The 20614-nt window shown below is 35.3% G+C and overlaps 1 non-coding gene across 1 annotated transcript; it reads right to left on the bottom strand.

The window, feature by feature from the left end:
* Window positions 1-11598: 11598 nt before the first annotated feature.
* On the bottom strand, window positions 11599-11670 carry trnac-gca (transfer RNA cysteine (anticodon GCA)). Its single transcript has one exon. It is a non-coding gene; the product is annotated as a tRNA-Cys (tRNA).
* Window positions 11671-20614: the final 8944 nt, after the last annotated feature.

The raw sequence follows: 20614 nt of genomic DNA, 5'->3' as shown, positions 1-20614 counted from the left end.
TGTAAGTATAAAAAAACAAAACAGCCTGGAAAATGTGATATGAAAAGAACATATCGAAGGACATTTATCAAAAATAAATAAATAGGAAGCAGGATTTGTTCTGAAATAGGCATATAAGAGAAATTCTCCAAATCTCTAAGATTGTCTAAAAGGGAGGAAATGAGCTCTTTGTGCAAGAGCAATGGAAAGAGGTAATGATTAATCTGGTTTGCTTTGACACCAAGCAGTGAATATTTCTGCAAGTGATGTTGCACAAACTCATGGCTGACTTTATTTAGATGCTCTTTTTAACTTTTTCTTTCCCTGCACATGTAGTTTATTTTTCCTGTGAATGCAGTGTGTAGAAAAATGTGAGACAATTAAGTCAACCCTGAGTTTGTACAACCCCATTTGCATAGATATTTACTGCTGTACTGTAAGAGAATTAAGGATAAAGATGGATATGAAAGCTCATCTCATGTCATCTTTTAATGTGTATAGTGTCTTCTCTACGCCAGAAAGTGTCTTGCATAATAAAAGTGTATATTCTATGTTATTCAATATTCAAACAATAAGAAAATAAGATAAAATAAGTATAACACATGAAGCCTTAAAGCAAACAATGGGTGAGAAAGCATAAGTCCTATACAAAGCATTTGAAGAAACTGAAATTTATAGTAAACTGATTTGATTTTAAATTTTACATCACGACTTCCCTTTCTTCGGCCTTTTAATTAAGAGCTTTTTCAATCAAGTGGCCTTAATGTAGTTCACTATTATGCATATTTTATCTACCTTAACACCGAACATAACAGTGTCCCTAAGCTGAATTCACAAACTAATATTGATTTTCTTCCCTGCAGATTGTGTCTCCGACCTGTGATTTGCTGTGTCTCTAGTTAAACCAAACAATAAGCAAGTTGACTACTGTAATCTAGGATCTTGACATTCTCATTCAGAAACATAAACAAATGTTCATCCTTGTGCTCATTTTCATGCTGTATATACTGTATTAAACACATCATGTCCATAAATGCTCAGAAAAGTGGGAACTATGAGGCCAATTCCCCAGCTAAAATATATTGTAAAAAGTAGTTAAGACTGATGCTATGCTTTTTTTGTTCCTTTACTTATGTCTTAGGATTTGTGTTCTATATCTTATTTATCTTGGTTAAGTAAAATAGCTTTTTAAATTCCTTTGGACATGTACAAGCAAGACCACTCTTACGTATGCTATAATAATCTTCTCTAAATCATGTTCGTTGATTTGCCTGGAGAGGTCATCTTGGAAGTCATATTTTATAAGGTAAACAATGTTAAAAGTAAAAATTAACACAGTATGAGAGTATGAGAGAATAATAGACTTCTTTAGTAGAATAAAATGATATTAAATGGATATGTAAGAAACAGAATACTAGGGATAAGAATACGTGAACATTATTTGACAACACATTGAGGGCCTCAGTGTTTGCAAGTCTCCCATGGATAGAGTAATTCTATCACAGTGTCAAGCTGACATTTTATGGATCCTAGAATATCAGTCTCCACAGCATGCCTCTGAGTTATTTTATTAGTTTTAAAAGGTTGTCGAGTGTTAAAGAATAATGCTCTTAAGCTTCCATTTGTGTTCCCATGTTTTGGTTGCTGGAATTTATTTAGTTCAACAAAGTGTCAATTGTATTTATAATTTATAATTCCAATTAAAGTATAAATGTACTGTATGTATATAATTTCAGGAATTCAGATGAGGAATTAAACAGAGTTAAAGTGAAAAAGAATGGGATAAAATAGAGGTGGAATAAGCACTGAATAGTTGACAACAGTTGAAAGATATCCGGTTTAAAGCACAGACCAGGCTCATCTTTAGAGTAAGCAAATCAAAGCTGAGAAAGCAGTTGCCATATTTAGCTTAATTAAGACTAGTATAAGGAGAAAGAAAACATTCTACAAAATGATTAAAGTATCCTCTTCAAGAAACCATGTACAATAAGTTACAAACACAGGCAAAAATGGATATTAGAAGTTTCAAGACATAGCTATAACATTTTTAAAGCACAGTACAAATATCAGAGCTGATAATGGAAAACATTTAGATTTTAAAAGGGGAAAAGTTATTTGTTAAATGAATATTTAAAGATTTGAAGATTCACAATCCTTGCAAACCAGACAACACAAAAAAGCTACAAGAAAGGGCATTTAAAATTGAGAACAAGAAGCACTTTTTATATAAAGGGTGGTGGAAAACTTGGAACAAGTTACACAGTCATGTTGTAGAAACTGATACCCTGGCTTCTTCCACACAAATCACTAGATGCAAGATTTAATCACAAAAGAAGGGATCTTATCATACTTTAGACTCCAGAGGTTTGTAAAATCGCTGGCATTTTCTATCTTAACTTTATCTTAGACATCTTTTTTTTTGCATATTTTGTTTACAATTTATAGACATATCTGTGATATGAAGAATTTTGAATAATCTGCACACTATTGCCCTCAAACAGCTGTGTTAGAATGATTTTAAGTGCCTATAGGTGTGCCTAAAATCTCTTGCTTTTCAAATGGCAAAAACTGCAATAAATAGTTCATAGTTATGTGCTTTCCTTCAGAATGGTAAGATAATTTATTTTGTGTTTAACCCCTTTAGATCCATTTAATCTGAAAAATGTTTCAACCTGCTCAAAGATGAGAAGATGACGAGACATTTTAGCAGTTCATCGATACATTCTTACAAAACTGTTAGCATACCAACTATAATCCTCATGTAACCACACACTTATCCAAGATTTAAACTATTACATCAAAATGGCAAAAAAAAAAATATTTTCCCTATTTCATTATTAGCACGCCTAAAGGAGAATTGCTGCAAAGGTCACTGCTTCAGAAAGGGGAGGAAAGAAAGAAGGGAAAAAAGCAGCTGATAGTTTTCAACCCTGACAGAATTGTACAGACTTGCCATTTAAAAGCCAACAGGCTTTAACAGTAATCCCTCAGCAAGCTTTAATTCTAATCCGGCAGCCACTATAGCTATTGATTTCCTGTTTTATTGTTCTTTGATTTCCATTTTGGTTATTTAACGAAAGGATGATGGATTCCTGACCTTCAGTGAGACTGCAGCCGAAACAGGCATTTTCTTCTGTCCTGTGATCAGATTCCCTTAGGGCCTACAGTATATCATCAGTATATAACACACCTAAAGAGACCTAATTTAGAGAGAATAGTTCGGCTTTGTGATAATTTCAGAAGCTGCGCCTCCACCTGCCTTTCATCTAAATGGGAGATGTCCACATTGTCAGCTGCCTTTTGCTTTGGGTGACAATGACACTGCAGTCCTGTGTAGTTTGTTCTCAACTTGAACTTGTGTTTTTTTGAAATTGTGTTTTTAGCATGTCAAAAGGAATGAAGATATCAGTAAGGTATGTGTTTCATGATAAAATTACACCAAATTATTACCTTGCTAATTTAAGCACTTTTAAAGAGGGGTTTATGTTAAGTGCTACTTACCTTAATTAAGTCTTTTGTAAGGAGATTACAACATACTGTATGGGACAGCAAACTGCTTTTTCTTGTATTGTGTTCCACACATCTTGAAAATATAAACTGGGCACATTTTTACAAATGAATCTTACCATGATGTATTATGCAAAAAATTATCCTTGTACAAGAACAGATATTTTTTATTTATTTACATGGGTTATAGAGTGGCTTTGGGAACATTTCATATTACAATAGTTACGATACAAACTATCATCAAGAGGGTTTTAAAGTGCACTATTCTCATGCCTTTGTCTAATACAGGGGGTCATAGCACAGTGGGTAAATTTCTGGACTCTTAAGTGGTGGGAATGGATTTCAGTTCCCTACAGCAGACCTGTTATACCCTTGAGTGAGGTGCTTTGTCCCAGTTGCTCCTGTACTCCCAGTTATAAAAATGCAAACAGACAATACTCGGAGTAGACCCTGGATGGACCAAAGTCCCATCCATAGGGGTAGTTGCCTGCTCTCTTGCCCACTTTACACCATGATAATCAGGATAAGCTCTGGACCAATGTGGTGAATATGGAAATTGCTTTACAATAGTGAAGTATAATGACAGATTTTGGTATATAATTACTACAGCATTAGCAGAATAAGCACTGACCCTTAAATCATTAATTAATGTTATTATTTTAAAGAAGTAAGACTGGAAAGTGATGTGTGCAGTGAGTTGTGTTATCAAAGCTGACTGCTTGTTTATGAGAGGCACAAGGAGATGAGGATAAGTGTAACAATGATCAAGATACATTATTAAAGCCCCATTAGCTATGTGTCTTCCCTAGGAAAGTAATTAAGTTTTAAAAGTGTACAGGATTAACCAGCACTGTGGTAAACACATTCCTTATCTGAGGTGCTGACCTTTACTTTCAGAACTTCATTACTTTAAATAACAGCTCTGCCAGTCAGACTGGAAACCGACTGAGAATGTCTTAACTGGATTAAACTTCATCTAGCCAATTTGGGTTGTCAAGGAAAGTAAGTACATGTTTCATGTTTCTGGAATGTCAAATAAATAAATGATGTATTAGGAATTAATATTTCTGCTTGTGAAGATAAATAAATTCATCTATATTCATTAGTTGTCAATCTTGATGTTTTGTCATCATGTTCTTCTTCAATAAAACTAACTTTAGTAGCTAAATGACTTCTTCTTGTTTGTAGTCTTTGTGTTGTCCAGTAACATCTTGTCTGGCAAACATTATACCCTGACGTTAAGAGATTTGCATAACAAATACAGGTATCTGAGCATTCAATTAAAGTAGTTGGTACATTTTACAGGCATGTGTGAGGCATGAGAAAGGTTGAGATCTGTGACCAGGATCACAGCTGCAAGTGAAATACTATTGCAAGAACATATTGATTTGAGAGGGTACATGAGCAAAGCTGTCCAGTTTATTATTGCATAGGAAAGGATAACAGGTTAGTGGTGTGCATTCATTTGAAAGCAAACATTGATTTTTTGAGCTTGCGAAAAGACTCTAACTTGCCTATGTCCTTGAGCCATTCTAAGGAAATATTCACCGGTGCATTGCAAAAACATGCTAGTTATTTATGCCAGAATGTTCTCCTGTTTATATTCCTGCTTATTGAAAGTGACCAGTAGAAGATAGTGTCCACCAATAGCTTGACCCATGTAACCAGTATGGCATACACAAGTAAAGATCTTGCACACAGATCACAGTGATTTTCCTAAATTCAATCAAACCATAGGCCCTCATCCTAAATCAGCACTATTGGCCTCACACCATTACACTTGTCCTACCACAGCGATGTTATTCTTGTACAAAAAGAGAACTGGTCAAAGAGAACTGTCTTTTCTAGTATGCATATGCTATTTCCAAATAGCATAAATAAGAATTCTACTGTACATGTACATCTACTTCTAAATGACATACTGAGACAAGATTAATCTGAGAACCACTCTTTCCTAGTATCCAGATGATCAGCCTGGTGACATACAGTAATAATGTTGCAGCTGAAGGGGTGCCTGTATCCGAAACCAAGGACAGCCAAGGACAGTGGCTGGGGGAATGATCACTTCTATGTTTGTGTTAGCAACTGGAGCTGCAGTTTTTGTACAGAAGAGATCACTCAATAGATCACTTCTGGTTTGGTGGGATGGGTTAACCAGGCTTATGTCGATATCTTGCAGCTGACAAACCTGCTGGAGCCTAGTGGTGGGGAATGAATCCGGAATGCCCTGTTGACTTTGCGATGTGACTATCAGAAATCCAGTAACATTATGAGAGCACTTTTCTTTCCTCTTTCACTACGCCACAGCATTTTTCTAACATGATTACACCCAGTGAACCTGGGCACGGTATGTGAGTGCAAATTCACAAGCACACATATCTTATAATGCACACAGTATGTTGGCACAGTACACTTTTTGACTTATTCCACTAGATTCCTAAGAGTGCAGAGTTAAAGATGTGAGCTCTGAGGTTTTCATAGGAATAACACAAACTACAATATCATAATTTAAATTAAATCAGGCTCAACCTTAAATAAAAAATAATCATTATTGATTGATGTTTCTAAAATATTATGAAACCTCTATAACAATATTCAGATGATTCTTATCAAGGTGTTTCCTTTTGTTCCCAACCTAGAATGTCAGTGTATTAGATAAGATGGCATACAATATACAGTAAAGACGTAATGAGAAAAAATAGTGTATAGTGCTATTAGGGAAGTGCATTCAAACCCCAGTATAACTAATCAAGGTGTATAAAAGTACATTAGAAGGCATTTTGTTCCCTTGCGTTGTAATGAAGCTAAGATGCTTCATTTTGTGTAAAGAGTGAAGAATGACTAGCAAGCCAAGGTTTAATAAAACAAAGGTGATTAGAACAATTTTCTACTCCAGCAGTTTCCCTAGGGCATAAGCCTGTAGTGTGAACTGTAATCTATTAGATTCAGGCCTGATGAAAAAGATTAGCAAGACAACACAGGCATCATTTTTTTATTTTTGCCTTTCGTGCCCCTACTTTATACTTTCTCTTGTACAGTCAGCAAAATCTTTCAGCTTAATCCTTAAGTAAAAAGAGCTCTGTTTAGCCTATTGCTGTTATAACAAGCCAGGGTCCCAAAGTGTTTCCATCAGCTATTAACAGAAGGACCCCAACAGTAATTATTCTTGTCTGCAATAGATTTCTCTCATCCACATGATAGGAATATACAAATGGGTAGGAGGAGCACTGTGGCAACTTGACTAATGATCGGCTCAGTTCCTGTATAAAAATAACTTCTTTCATTTTAAATATCTTTTAATATCTCAGAAGGGAAAATGATACAAAGGATGGTGTGTGTTGTCACTGTAAATTAGATCAGTGATGGAGAGATTCTCTAGCTTCATTTAGAATGGGAGGCACTGTTGTTTCTCTAGCACGTCTACCAAGGAAAGGAACATATGGAGGACTGAATGATTGGGTGAGAGAGGGCCAGACCCTTTTGTATGTGCCTTACTGAAGAATCCTAAACAAATAAGCCACATACCAATGGTGGCACTAAAAAATAACATTAACATTAGCTTTTTCATTTAATAAAAAACATGATCAGATATATGAAGCAATGACTAAGCATTTTTAGCAGATGTGATGTGTGAAATCATGAAATCATGTTTCATGTTGAGTTTTGTGCACCAGTTAAACATAGTCTTGTAATACCAACATGTGAGAATACACACCCAGGCAGACAATGTTGTACCAACCTTTTTCGAGGACATAAGAAATAGATACTTCTCAGTGCATACATTTTTTAGTTTACAATAATTTTCTTCTCCTTCCTGAATTAAATTTAGTTACATAAAGTATGTGCACATAAATATTTTTGTAAAAATACTAATCAGATAACAGAAATACATATTATAAACTGTTTTAAACTGTCAATGGTTTCCATGTGTTATATTATACATTTATATACTGTATTACTCTACATACAGTAGTTATACCCTAAAGTGCTTTGTCAAGATTCCTCAAACACAGAGTATTCATATTGTATTTTATGCATTTTTAATCTTTAAAAGAAGTTGGAGTATGATAGGTTTTAATCATTCCCCAGTGAGAAAAATAGGTTTCCTTTGTTGTAGTCCAATTAATACACTGATTGCCACAGGCTAGAAGGCAATTGCAGATCAGGGCTCTGCAGCTTCTCCACTACAGCCCTGCAATACCAGCCAATAGCTAGAGGACAGGGTTTTCCAATTAAATACACTGAAAAGTGGTTCTTAATTTGGACAAATGATATACCAATGGGGCCCGAATGCAACTACTGCCTGGTAATTTCAGTTCAGATTAATTTTATAATCCATCTTCAGAGTGTAAGAGGTGGCTTTAGAAGTGAACATTTTAGCTGCTAAGTAACAAATCGGCCCCTTTTTGTGCATTCCTTTCAGAGTGTCCCTGGGCTTGCCATGTTCCATTTGATTATATCTTTGAAGGAAAAGAGCAACAGCATAATAGCATTATCAGTTACAGATGATTGAGATCTTCAAAAGCCTTTTCTGCTGCACTGCCTCTTCGCTGACCTGTTAGTGTACCCTGGTGATCAAAGCAGTCTAAATATAAAGATACAGCACAGCCTGCCTTGCCAGAGGTCAGTCAGACAGGAGGAATAAAGTCTCCAGACCACAATTCCTTGCGGGTCATTCTGAGCATTGCACAGAGTTCTGCTGTGAATCTCAACAAGTTTCCAGAAGGGTCCTCCTTTCACAAACAGTTATTTTATTGAACAGCATAATGATAACCTTCTTATTCAATTTGCTCCCCTCTTTTAGGTATGAGATTGTTTCTTTCAGCTCCCCAAATCAATTGTTTTATGGTAGCAGCTCATGAAACTGTAGAAAATAAAAACATTTCCTTCATAATTCTTATTATTTTTCCTAGCAAACTAAGTTCAAACCATGATTTGTTTTGTAACACATAGTTCATATTATGTTTTTAATTTTTTATATTAATTTGTAGAATATTTATAAGCATTCATATTAATAAGTCATAACCTATACTGTAGATACTTATACACAGTATGGGATTAATGTAGTATGTGTATTATATCATTAATGTTTTCAGAAAAGGTGTCAGAACATACCCTACTGTTACATTTTGAAATTATATGCTTCTTTCTACTACTAATGGTCTGCTTGTGTTATTTTTAATAAACTGTAAGAAAATTGTGAATGCTGGTAACAAGATTTTGTTGATGCGGCAGTAAAGAATTGCACTGAAAGCTTAGCTGCAATGAATGCTGAACATTTCTATATCATTTGTCTTTGGAATTCAAATGGCTTCTTACTCATCAAAAAGGTAATCAATACCACCAAATCAGGAGGAAAAGAAAAACACACAGGCAAACTCGGACATCTGAGCCACATGGGGACCAGGAGCCAGGGCAGCTTTCCTTCAGCATCGCAAACTCTCAATTCCACTGGCTGCCTGGGGGTTCAGCACTGTTTTCTGCAGGCACCTCAGTTATTGCACGTTTTATTATTTTCTTCTTTGAAATGAAAAAATTCTGGCTCACCTTGACCACTCACCCACTTTAGAAAATAGCTCTAAACATCTCCCTATCATCCACCCGCCAACCCAACCCCTTGTTCTATCTGCAACACTAATGCTTAATTAATGGATTAATCCTTAAACCAAAAAAGAACAGCAGCTATTCTTACTCCTAGCCCACACAAAGCATGAACCACATACAGAATATTTATAATTTACTCAAGTGGACATTTAATTCATAGACTTAGTTTTAATCCCAAACAAAGGCCAGATCTCAAACTGCTGTGCATTTGCATGAGATGTGCTTTAACATCTAATAGGTAAAAGTGAGGTACTCAAAAATGATATGACAATCTTGATAGAGACTATATGTTGGAACTCGAAGCCAAATAAAATAAAATTATCCAATAAAGATTCCCTATCTACTCAAGATTAAAACTCATTATGTTATAATAGGGCTTCCCCAAAATTGGGAGCCTGGCTTCCAACAAATAAGTCTTTTTTTTTTCCTTAGGACATAGCTAATCTGCCTCATCTGCCTCAGACGCAGATGGATATGCTGATATGGAAAAGGGTCATTGTGAGGTGTCAGTACTTAGAGCATTTCTTTTAAACAATGTAAATGCATGTGCAGGCAAATGATGATGCCAATAAAAGCTGTCATGTATTGCTTTTTCAAAATTTTAACAGCATGGTAATACAGATAAAATGGAATATCTTGCAACTTTAAATCACAATGAAAATTATAATATTGGCTCAATTTCAATAATCCAATGGATGATAAAATAATTTAATTGAATGATTTAAAATTGTTTGCAAGAAATCTGAAAGCCAAAATATTATCAGGTGAGGAAATTACCTTTATTAAGATATTTTCTCCACTTTCTTAATATGCAATATTTATAATCTCAGCATTCCTTTGCAAGTATTTCATTACTACTGCTTTGACTAAAAATATAAGGCAGAAATGATTAAGTGTTTGGGGGATGAAACTGAGCATCTCCAGTCTCTCAGTATTTAGAATAAGCAAAGTACAATCCATGCCTCTACTATCTTTTATTCATCTTGCGTCACTTCCTTAATCAGTTTACTCATTTAACAACTTACAGTCTGATATGATTAATATGCTCACATTCTGAAGGTATATTAAAATTGTTGCAGAATTAAAAAGAACTGTAGATGTATGGCAAGGCCTGACCAAAGCTGAAATTTAGCCATGACCTTGTAACCATAACAACGCTGCCTGCCTTTAAATTCAAACTGGCAAATCAATACAGCAGGTGAGACCTTACTTTGGTGTTCAAAAGGGTGAAATATCACATATCTAGAATAAACTCCTCAATGCTATTGAAGAAATGCCTCCACTCTTCTTCCTTTCCACTAAGCTGTTTTTTTTTCTTCATAGAACTTCCAAAGAAAATCTATATATTAAATTAAATGTGCTCCTTTATCTGGCACTTTTTTCTCTCAGTCATAAATGGAAGTTATGAACTGAAGTTCAGGAGGGATAACAAAGACAAGGCAATCTCGCACAGCTGCACCTAATCATCTTCATCACCAAACTAGCTACTGGAAATAAACTGGACTCAACACCTCCCTTCACATTTGTCTGAAACATCCCTCCTCTGAATGGGGTTTGAGCCTCCTTGTGTTGTTGTACACAGTGAACTGTTTTTTGGTGTGGTTTTTTTTCAGTTTTTTAATCGCACGACCCCTCTTATGCAGATATAATGCAAATTAGTGCATAAATATAATCTTTTTCTTCAGGAAATCATCCATAGGTCATGTCAGAGAATGAAAAATGAAAAACAAATGTGACAAGCACAGAAACAAGAACGTGTGTAACTGTTAAGAGGTACTGTTTGAGAATTTAAGTTGCAGGGGTCATTAAGACTTAAACAGTGTCGTTGCTCACATTAAGCATCCTGGCCAGATATTAGGATTCCTGTCTTCTGTTTAATTGCAGGACTGCAGGGTCCCAGCAATTTTGTTTTAACCAAGCCTGAGATATGTTACAGATAACATACAGTAGAATCATACTGAAACCAAACAGCAGTTGTACAGATACTGAATTATTTTGTTGTGTTTTATTGCTTATAGGTTTAATGTATAACAAGGGCTTTATTTTGTGTTTTGTACACACTATCCTGAAATAAGTCATTTTAAACATGAGATGTTCTTTTTTTGTCTGAGGTGTTCGCTTACAGCTTTGCTGTCAGCCTTCTCATTGTTCCAAAACCTGGTCTGGAATTCTGTCGACCCTTTAAAAGAACCCCAAAAGCTGTTCTCTTCAGGTTTCTGAGCTTAATTTCTCTACTGATTGTTTACATGGTTATAAGATTGTTAGTTTATAAAACAACATTACCATGTATTAAACTAGTAGTATTGTACAGGCATAGTATATTGTCTTGACACAAAGATCAAATTCTGCTACAACGCTACTGTAACAGCCATAAGTACATGCTATTACCAGTAAAGAAAAGCTTTTAATGTGCTCTGACAAATTAAAATGTTTCAAATGTCCATTCAATAGATAGATAGATACTTTATTGATCCCGTGAGGGAAATTGCAGAAAACTAAGAACTGTTGAGGGGGCACCCGGATTTGAACCGGGGACCTCTTGATCTGCAGTCAAATGCTCTACCACTGAGCTATACCCCCACAGGCTAATAAGTGTATATTATAGCTTAATTTTTATTAGACAGTATAGTAAATAATTTGCTGCCACAACAGCAATTAATATTTTGAAAATACACCATATTCAATTTGCTAAAACCTTTTTTCCGTTATTGGTAAATAAAATAGAAGAAGGGTAAATGATTATGTTTCTAAAAATGAAATTTAGTGCAGGGTATTTTTGTGTTTTTGTCATTACGTTTTAACAGGTTTCTCCACCTACTAAGTTTAAAGTGAGAAAACCACATTACGTTGCTTTAGTTCCCCTCATGGGCCACGGGTGCAGACGCTGTAGAGAGGGAGGTCTTGTCAAACTAGCTGGGAAAACCTTAAGAAATGCCTGATTCCCCTGTGTTTTTTTTCTATTTCTCAAATGGCAGCACTCAGTTTTAGTTCTGAGGTCAGCTGGGCTTTTCACATGACCTGCAGAGGCAAGAGACTATGAAGAACAATGATAAAGAGGGAGCAGCACTGTTAGCTTGGTCCCCCTCACAGTATAAACCTGTACACTGTATCCAAGAAGGTTGTAGATTAACTCCTCTTTTTGTTGCTACGATAAGGCACAGAGTGCTATAAAATAGAATACAATTTAACATGCCTTATAGAAAGGTGTTAACCAGAAAGGTCTGGTATTTGACTTTGATTGAATACAGTGCTTCCAATAATCAATCCATTCAAACATCAGATGTATGATGAAACCAAGGTTGCTTGCATAATTGCTTTATGTACAATTTAAATACAAATTATTTTTGTATGTTTGTTTTTTAAGGATAAAAATGACAAATCCAACAAGACATACATTTTAACTAGTAGTCTATAATAATAATGTATACAGTAAGTCTTCACTGTGTTCATTTATTTCTGCATACAGTATGTGATTCATTTTCATGTTTACATCCTGAATGGTAAGGGTTTAGATATTGTGCTTTGTTTAACAGAGTATTGTGTAATGTGTGTGCTTTTAAGAGCATTTCACATGATATGCATTTCAGCGTACAAGTTGTAGGACCTTTGGTGTATACTGTTGTCAAATTCTTTTCCTAACGAGAAACATTTTGTCTTTTTGGCATCTCTTTATTTCACATCACTGAGTACAGAGCTTGTGTGTTTGCACTCAGAAGGCTTCATTAATGAAGCAGTCTCTCAGTAAAGCTGGTTGTTGCCACTGGCACTTTTTTCTGTGTCACTAAAGTTAACTGAATAAAGGTTAACAGAATGTATTGATAAATTGAAAAAGACACTGCGTTTTCTTTTGTGCATCTGTGAGTAATTGTCCACATATACATTTTAAGCATGAATGGAGAGATGATTGGTAGATATAAATCTATAAATCCTGAGTTAAAAGATATATTATCAAGTAACCTTCTTTGTACAAACCAAATGAGTAACTGAATTCTTTCATTGTTTTGTATTTTTTATTTCACATTTTATTAAATTTTATAGAGCAATTAAGCAGCTCAGTGAATTTAACACACAATTCATTCCAGAAAACTTAATTATGTAAACATTCTTACCACAATTTTCTTCTAAGTGAGCCTTTGGGGACTGTAAAGCATAAGTGCCACTAAAGAAAGAAAGACTTGAATGTCTAGTTATTTCATGGAAGAAGAAACTAATTTTATTACCTATATAAGCGCTTTCTGCAGAATCTCATTTGCTTTTAATTCAGCTCCTCTTTCAAAAATAGTAGGTGTTTAGCTGAATGTAAAGCCTTCATAATTGCCTTCTATCTACAGCTCCTCAGTACCATGCATAGTGACTGAAATGCTGAACGCTATCATTATTGTTTAATAGCTATAGCAGTTTTCTATTAGGATTGCATTTGCACCCTGATATCACTGCACAGAGACGAATGTGTTTCTTATGTGATACTGTACCTGTATCAATGTGGCAGCTGTAGGAATGACTATGTTTCTGTGAATTAATCCTATTTTAGTAATCCTATCATGCACTCTATGCACTTCCAATATATTAAAATAATAAAAAGGATAAAGTAACTTGGAAAATTAATATATTTTTTATCTTTCACTAACATTGCACTTGGTGTCATTGTATATCAGAGTTTTGGTAAGCGGAACTGTAAATTTCTGTAAGTGTTTCGACAATGGTTTTAACAAATAATGGAAATCTCAAAGGAATATTAATTTATTTTGTCCTCCATTATTTACAATAAAGCAGTTCATTTACCTTTAATTCTGCCAAAGCATGGAAACCATCATAAAATATGTGTTCATGACAAATCTTGAAGAACCCTTAGAAAGTTTATAATCCTTTTTCTTCACAGCCAGTTCTACATTATTGTTCACTGTATATTTATTTTAAATGTATGTTCACAGGTTTAGTACATCAGGTAATGTATTTCTGCAATGAAGCAAGCTCTAATTCACTTGCTTAATTGTTCAGCCTCATTAATAAAGTATTGCCTGTAAAATTTGCATAAGCACATGAGGGAGTATTACATTACAAAACAGCTCAACATTCAGATGAATGATCAGAAATTGCAGCACAATTCTACTCCAACATACTTTGGTGTGACCCTTGACCGGATGCTGAACTTCTCAGGGCCTATAAGACAACAACAACTAAGGCAAAATAAAGGAATAACCTGATCTCCAGATTTGCTAGTACAACATGGGACATTGCCAATAACACCCTCCAGACTTTAGACCTTGCGCTGCATGAAAAGAGAAAAGAAATTTGAACCGCTTTATGACTGGTCAGGGTTCATGTCTTGCCAACCTCTATACATGGGGAAACAGTGCAAGCCCTATTTTTCCTTTTGGTATTAAGAAAACTATGCAGCACATCCTAAAGTACTGCCCATTCCACAGATTCAGAGGATTTAACATTTCAACACAGCTGGATCAGAAGCTATCAATTGGCTCAGGGACTTTGCATTTTCAAAAAAAAATTAAATATATAGTATTATGTTTTGGAGTCTTACATAGCTTCACTAATAACAAAAGGAACATTTTAAATGAGAAGAGGCAAGTAGGTAGCCTGTTCACCTCTAGCCATTTCTTTTAAGATGTCAAGATATCAGCTTCTACAACATGACTGGGTAGATCGTTCCATGCTCCAACAACCCTTTGGGTGAAGAAGGACCTCTTGTTCTTGGTTCTAAATTTCACTTCCACGTGTTCCCCTTTGGTTCATGTTCCACTGGGCACTGTACCACATCTATGAAGCCTGCTAATTTCTCTGACACATGCTATGCTCTTTTTACATAATCTGTTCCTTTACATTTGACCTGTTACTTTAATTTTAAGGTATTATTGTAATGTAACATCAATATTTAAAAACTCCAGCAAAAAGGTTATTCTCTGAGACTTGAGAATAATTCAACTGATGACTTTACTATACCATGAACCAGAATATGGGTAACATGAAATATTACATCAACAAAGATAAGAATAGCAAGTGCATGCTTTAGCAAGACAAAGTTGACTTTAAGTGGTGAGTTATAGAGTAATAAGTTTGAACAGGGGTGAGTAGTGATATTTTATACTATGTTTGGTGATAACACATGGCCAAGAATACCAGAGTAGTTTAAAGGTGCATTTATTAAACACTGACACAATCACAAAGAATTGGCTAGATGAATAATAAATAAACAAAACCATATAAAAGAAAGGCACATAAAATTAAACATTGCATTCATGATTCTGCAATATTTCCCTCCATTCATCTTAATTAATTTGTTTCACATGAAAGCTCCTGCATTCAACAGTTCTACCTTTCCTCATTAACATTCAGATAGTTATTTATTAGTTAAAAACTGAATGACATAAAACTCAATACTGTCAGATTTGAACAAATTAAATTGTGAATACTTAAAATAAGTGTATAAAAGAAAAAGAACGGGAGAAAATTTTGTACACATTTATTGGGAGAGCAGGAATAGGAACAGAGTTGAATTACTTTATGTACTGTAAATCGCAGAAACCAGACTTTAAACACTAAACTACAACAGCTGATAACTAAACTTTTGCAAATGAAAGAACGTTAAATGGTTCTAATGCAATCACAGATCCGTTTCTTGAGGGCAAACTAGAAAAGGAGTGACAGCCAAGTTCATTCAATCAAACTGGATTTTAATTTTCGGATGTATTATGTCATTCTTCGCCTTAAATGGAATGGATCCACAGTCAGGGCTCAGAGATCTTGAAAGACCCCTGCCTAAACATTAGCTGTTTCATCTATCAAAGTGTGACAAGGAGCATAGGACACCATTCTGTGGTGAAGGCACTCAAACAGCAAGAAAATGGATGCCTCGTTGACAATAAATGCAGCTAGTCACAAATTCCACTGGGCCCTTTTTAAGTATTTATTTACAGACCCAAAAGATATATTTTTTTATTTTTATGGTAATTCTTTCTTCACTAAGTCCTAGACCTTTTAATCCCTTCCAAATGCTGTTGCCTCTGTATTCTGTCTCTCACGTCAGAGCTCCATTGATCTGTAACTGCAAAATGCATTTGTTACTTTCCAAATGTCTGTTCTCGCATGTTCATGAGGGACTTTATGACATAAATAACAAAACATAGAAACAGATTGAGGCCCTGGTGAGTTTCATTCACAGTCTGAGCTCCTCAACACAGCTAATTGCATCAAAAGAATCCCCAGATTGAAATTATTTTTTATTTCATTTCATTTATCTGGTGAGTCTTAATTATTTATTTTTTCCCTTCATTATTTAAATTGGTTTGAATTCTGTTGTAGATCATAAGTAAATGGGAGCACAATATTACTTGTGCTAGCTAGAATGTTGTGATCATATTCAACATTGACCAGCAATTCTGCTGTCTGCCTTATTTTGGAAACAGTGTAGCAAACAGAAATTCAATTACCTGCTCTGTAGAAATCCCTTCAAATACTATTGCTGGATAAAGCTTATTGAAACCCATTTATTTCTACTTTACTTTTTTCTTTTAGGAATAGTTTTGGTCATCACATTTTTTTTTATCAGTGGTAATGGAAATATCTTGGAATAAGCCATATTATTTGACTATATGGAATATTTTATTTTCTCTCAGTATCTTGATAATGACAATGACAATATAAAGAAAAAGAACTGGAAGGATTAAATGTTTCCATTTCCATGAAAGAAAAAGTGGTAACATGAATACATTCCTGAATAACTGTGGAGTTTCACTACAGTGTATGTTGGAGATGGGTTAAGGTGCATGCTCTTATTTGTACTTGTTACAGTTTACAGACATTTTTTCTTTACTGACAGTATGAATTAGGACATAGTTTGAAAAGGTGATTTAATTCCTAAAGGACTTATAAAGGCTCTCAGGGTTCATGGCTTTGTGTTATTGGTCTGGTAGTCCATAATGATTGAGACAGATTTACTTCTTGATGTTCTGGCTTTATTGCAAGCAGGGATTTCACTTAAGCCTTGCTTTATGTTGTGCTTTTGTGGTTTCTGTTGTGTTAGTGGTCACTGGGCTGCGGCAGGGTCATTAACAGACTGGTTCCCTTCACATTAGCTGAAGGTCCTCAATGAGTGCTGGCTGCTCTTTACACAATGACCTCTTATCAGCCATGAGAAACCAGAATTGCTCCAGTGCTTTAGCACTTTCATGGGATCCTCTGACTGTTTCTATCCTGTAATAAACCTGGGCATCCTCGTTGCAATCTGTCACATTGAAACTGCACTTGTCCCTTTCTGGAATGTGCTAAGCATCCTTCAACCATGAAACGTGCACAATACACAGACAGGGGTGAGCTAAAACACCAGTCACGTGACACAGGATGGCTCCAGTTTAGGGTTATGTCACTGTAACATAGTCACACAGAATTTAGGAATACCATCCTAAATAAAAGGTATTTGTCCACATGTGGAGTCTTACAAAATTTAAACTGAAACCTAGTGTTCCAGTTTCTGAGATGATATGCAAAACAAAATATGTGGGGACGTGGTGGCTCCAAGCTAAAGCGTAATGCCAATGCCAAGCCTTCATTTTCTTTTTCAGCTCAGTTATATTTCCATTAGGGGATCGTCCTACATCATGTGATGCAAATCCTCAAGAAGAAAATTTGTCAGCAATGGAAATGGAAGACTGTGACAGAGTGCTTGTTATTTTTTCTTTCTGAATGTGAAATACTCCAATACTTCCCTCTACCCTTCTGGTATGTTTGAGAGGGTGTATGTGATACTAATGAAGTGTGAATGATACTTACCCTTTTTGTTGTTTCCCTAAGAGCACTGCAGTGTTTTCCCCATTTGGAGTATTGTATTGTGTTGATCAAGATGGCCACCAGTCACCTTTCCTGTTTGTAGTATCACACAAATGATCTTAAAGGGGAAGTTTACTGGTGAGCCATCTATAAATAACCGATGTAAGGTTAGGTGTTTTGTTTAAATGAATATATCACGGTTGCATGACTCTGTTAAAATTTATAAGGATTTTTTTTGGATGGTTGAATGCTTTATTTTGAGCAAACTGCCCATCTCTGTTAAGAAAATGTGAGCGAGTCCCTTTAAGAGGAGGGGCTATAAAAGGGACTGGGAGAGCTCAGTATGGAGGAGGGTGCCTTGGAGGAAAGGTGTGGAGAGTACTCCTGTGAAGTTCTTGTTAACCATATTCTGATGGCAATAAATCCAGTTTTGTTTGCATTTGAAGACTGCTTTGTGGGAGTTTTTCTTTTGAGCCAAACCTGGTCACTTGGCCGGTGACAGAGACCTACCATCCCTCCCACATACAGCACACATCCAAAAAAGAGTAAGAAAGTCAAGAGCCTGCTCGTTTTAGTTAATGTCACAATTAGACAGAAGATGCGATTTCTTTCAATGACTCACCAGGGGAACTATCTTGGCTTTCTGATGCAAAGCTTTGCTAGTTAAGGGACTTCATTGTCCAAATTGACCTGCTTGCTGAGGTTAAAATCATCTACTGTACATCTAAACCATCAGGCCATACAGAAGCAAAACTGACATTGTATTAGATAGTAAGAGAAAGATGTTTTGCAGTAGTACAGTATATAATAATTAGTAGTATATAATAATAGTGTAATTGCATTGACTGGAAATAATCTTTTTCGTCCCAAAAGGTGATTTTACTTCAGAGAACAAAAGAGAAGCATCAAAAGACGGGAATTAAAAGTGTTGATACTAATTACAAATCCCACAACTCCCATCTTAACTTTTTAAGAAGTAAAAGTGAAATTAAAAATGTGCATCAGACAGATGATTCACATCAATTATCCAACAATTAAGAGCTCAACTGGAAAAATAAAACAGAAGGCACTGGGATCCCCTGGGACCAGAATTGGGAACCACTGCCCATGTATTAATCTCAACATCATAAGTGTTCCTGGCACTAGAAAGTTTTTAAAGGTTAAAGTTGCATTGCGTTGTCTCAGGACCTGGAAGAGAGCTTTCTCCACTCATTTCTCCTGCATTTTTCCCTAGATATTTAGTTTGCAATAATATTCACACACTTAGGTGCCAATTGCCTGCTGACCAAGCTTTTAAGAGGTAACGGGAAAGTATAGTAGGGTTAACAATTAATCATGATTACTCATCAAGGCAGTGGCATTGATTTTTGAAGTAATGCAGTTGTGAGCTTGACTTCAGGCCAAGCTACATAAAGAAAACTGCAGACCTCATACAATATGCCATTATTGAGCTTTACACTTCAAGACAGTGAGCTCTGCATGTTACCATGGAGGGATTAATGAGAGCTGAATTGTTCAGTCTGATTGTAATGGGCAATTATTATACCAGTTTTGGTAATTCTAAAGATCTCCATATCCTTAGAATTGCATACATGAATATTATTTGAAGTTTCCAAGTATCATATTTCAATATACCATACTACATAATGAACTATGGCTGTAAGATAATGTATTTTTGGCTATAGGATAGTGTATTTTCTAATATAAATATAGGTATAATTTACTACTGCTTGCTTCAAATCTACTAAACCATATTTTTTCCAGGTTCTGTATTTTAGATCTTGAAATGTATTCATAAGTTCTGAGTAAAGCAACACAATTTTACTTTTCTGTTAAATTGTCATATGTTTAAATACCAGCTATGACAAAGGTTGAAATAGACAATTTATGAAGTACCACAGCAATGAGTACAAAAACATTAGTTAATATGATTTATAATATACAACTACAAAGGTTAAATAACTACCAAAGCTCTAGTGTGGCTAAGTAACTAATGGACATCGTCTAGAGATCAAGCTCTAGTATTCCTGTAGTCCAGACACCTTTTATGAACTTAGGCTAGAACATTAGCTGACTGTGACTGGAATTCTCCATTCTGCAGCAAATAAATGGTCTCCGACAATAACTTTTGTGATCTGCCAAGCATCTGCAAGCTTGCAGTGACATCTGTGAAAGATATGACACTCTTTCAGTCGGTGGTAACCATACTCTAAGGAATTCTGGAGTTCTCAACTTTTCAACTGGACAAGAAGGCAGGTGTACAGTATTGGAGAAGAGAATGCTTGTTCTTCACAAGTGTTTCATGGGGCTTGTATCAGTAAGCCAATATGAATAACAACTGCTCCATACTACCATATTGGAAGGGTATAATATGGAAAATAAAAATTCCAAATTGGTTACTGGCATATGCATTTCAACAATTATTCCTAGTGCTGTCCCTAACATGGCATTGAAGACAAAAAGAGTAAAAGACACTCAACCCTCATAAAATTACAAGCACAAGAAATCATACACGGCACATAAATAAAACTTGTAATCCATCTTTTATTTCTAAATTCAGCTTAAACTTGCACACAAATAAGTTCAGATTCAAGAGAGACTGTACAGGCACTGCAGGCCTATAGTAAAACAGATTCCTGAATGCAAAGCATGATGTCAAGATTAGTTTGTCTATACAATTTTGTAGTAAATTATCCCTATCCCTTTATTTACCAACCATACCACTGAACCATTATTATGGCTC

The sequence above is a fragment of the Lepisosteus oculatus genome, chromosome 17 (assembly GCF_040954835.1).
Source record: "Lepisosteus oculatus isolate fLepOcu1 chromosome 17, fLepOcu1.hap2, whole genome shotgun sequence".
Lineage (NCBI taxonomy): Eukaryota > Metazoa > Chordata > Actinopteri > Semionotiformes > Lepisosteidae > Lepisosteus > Lepisosteus oculatus.
The sequence above is the reverse complement of the archived record's forward strand: the minus strand, read 5'-3'. Positions and strand labels throughout refer to the sequence as shown.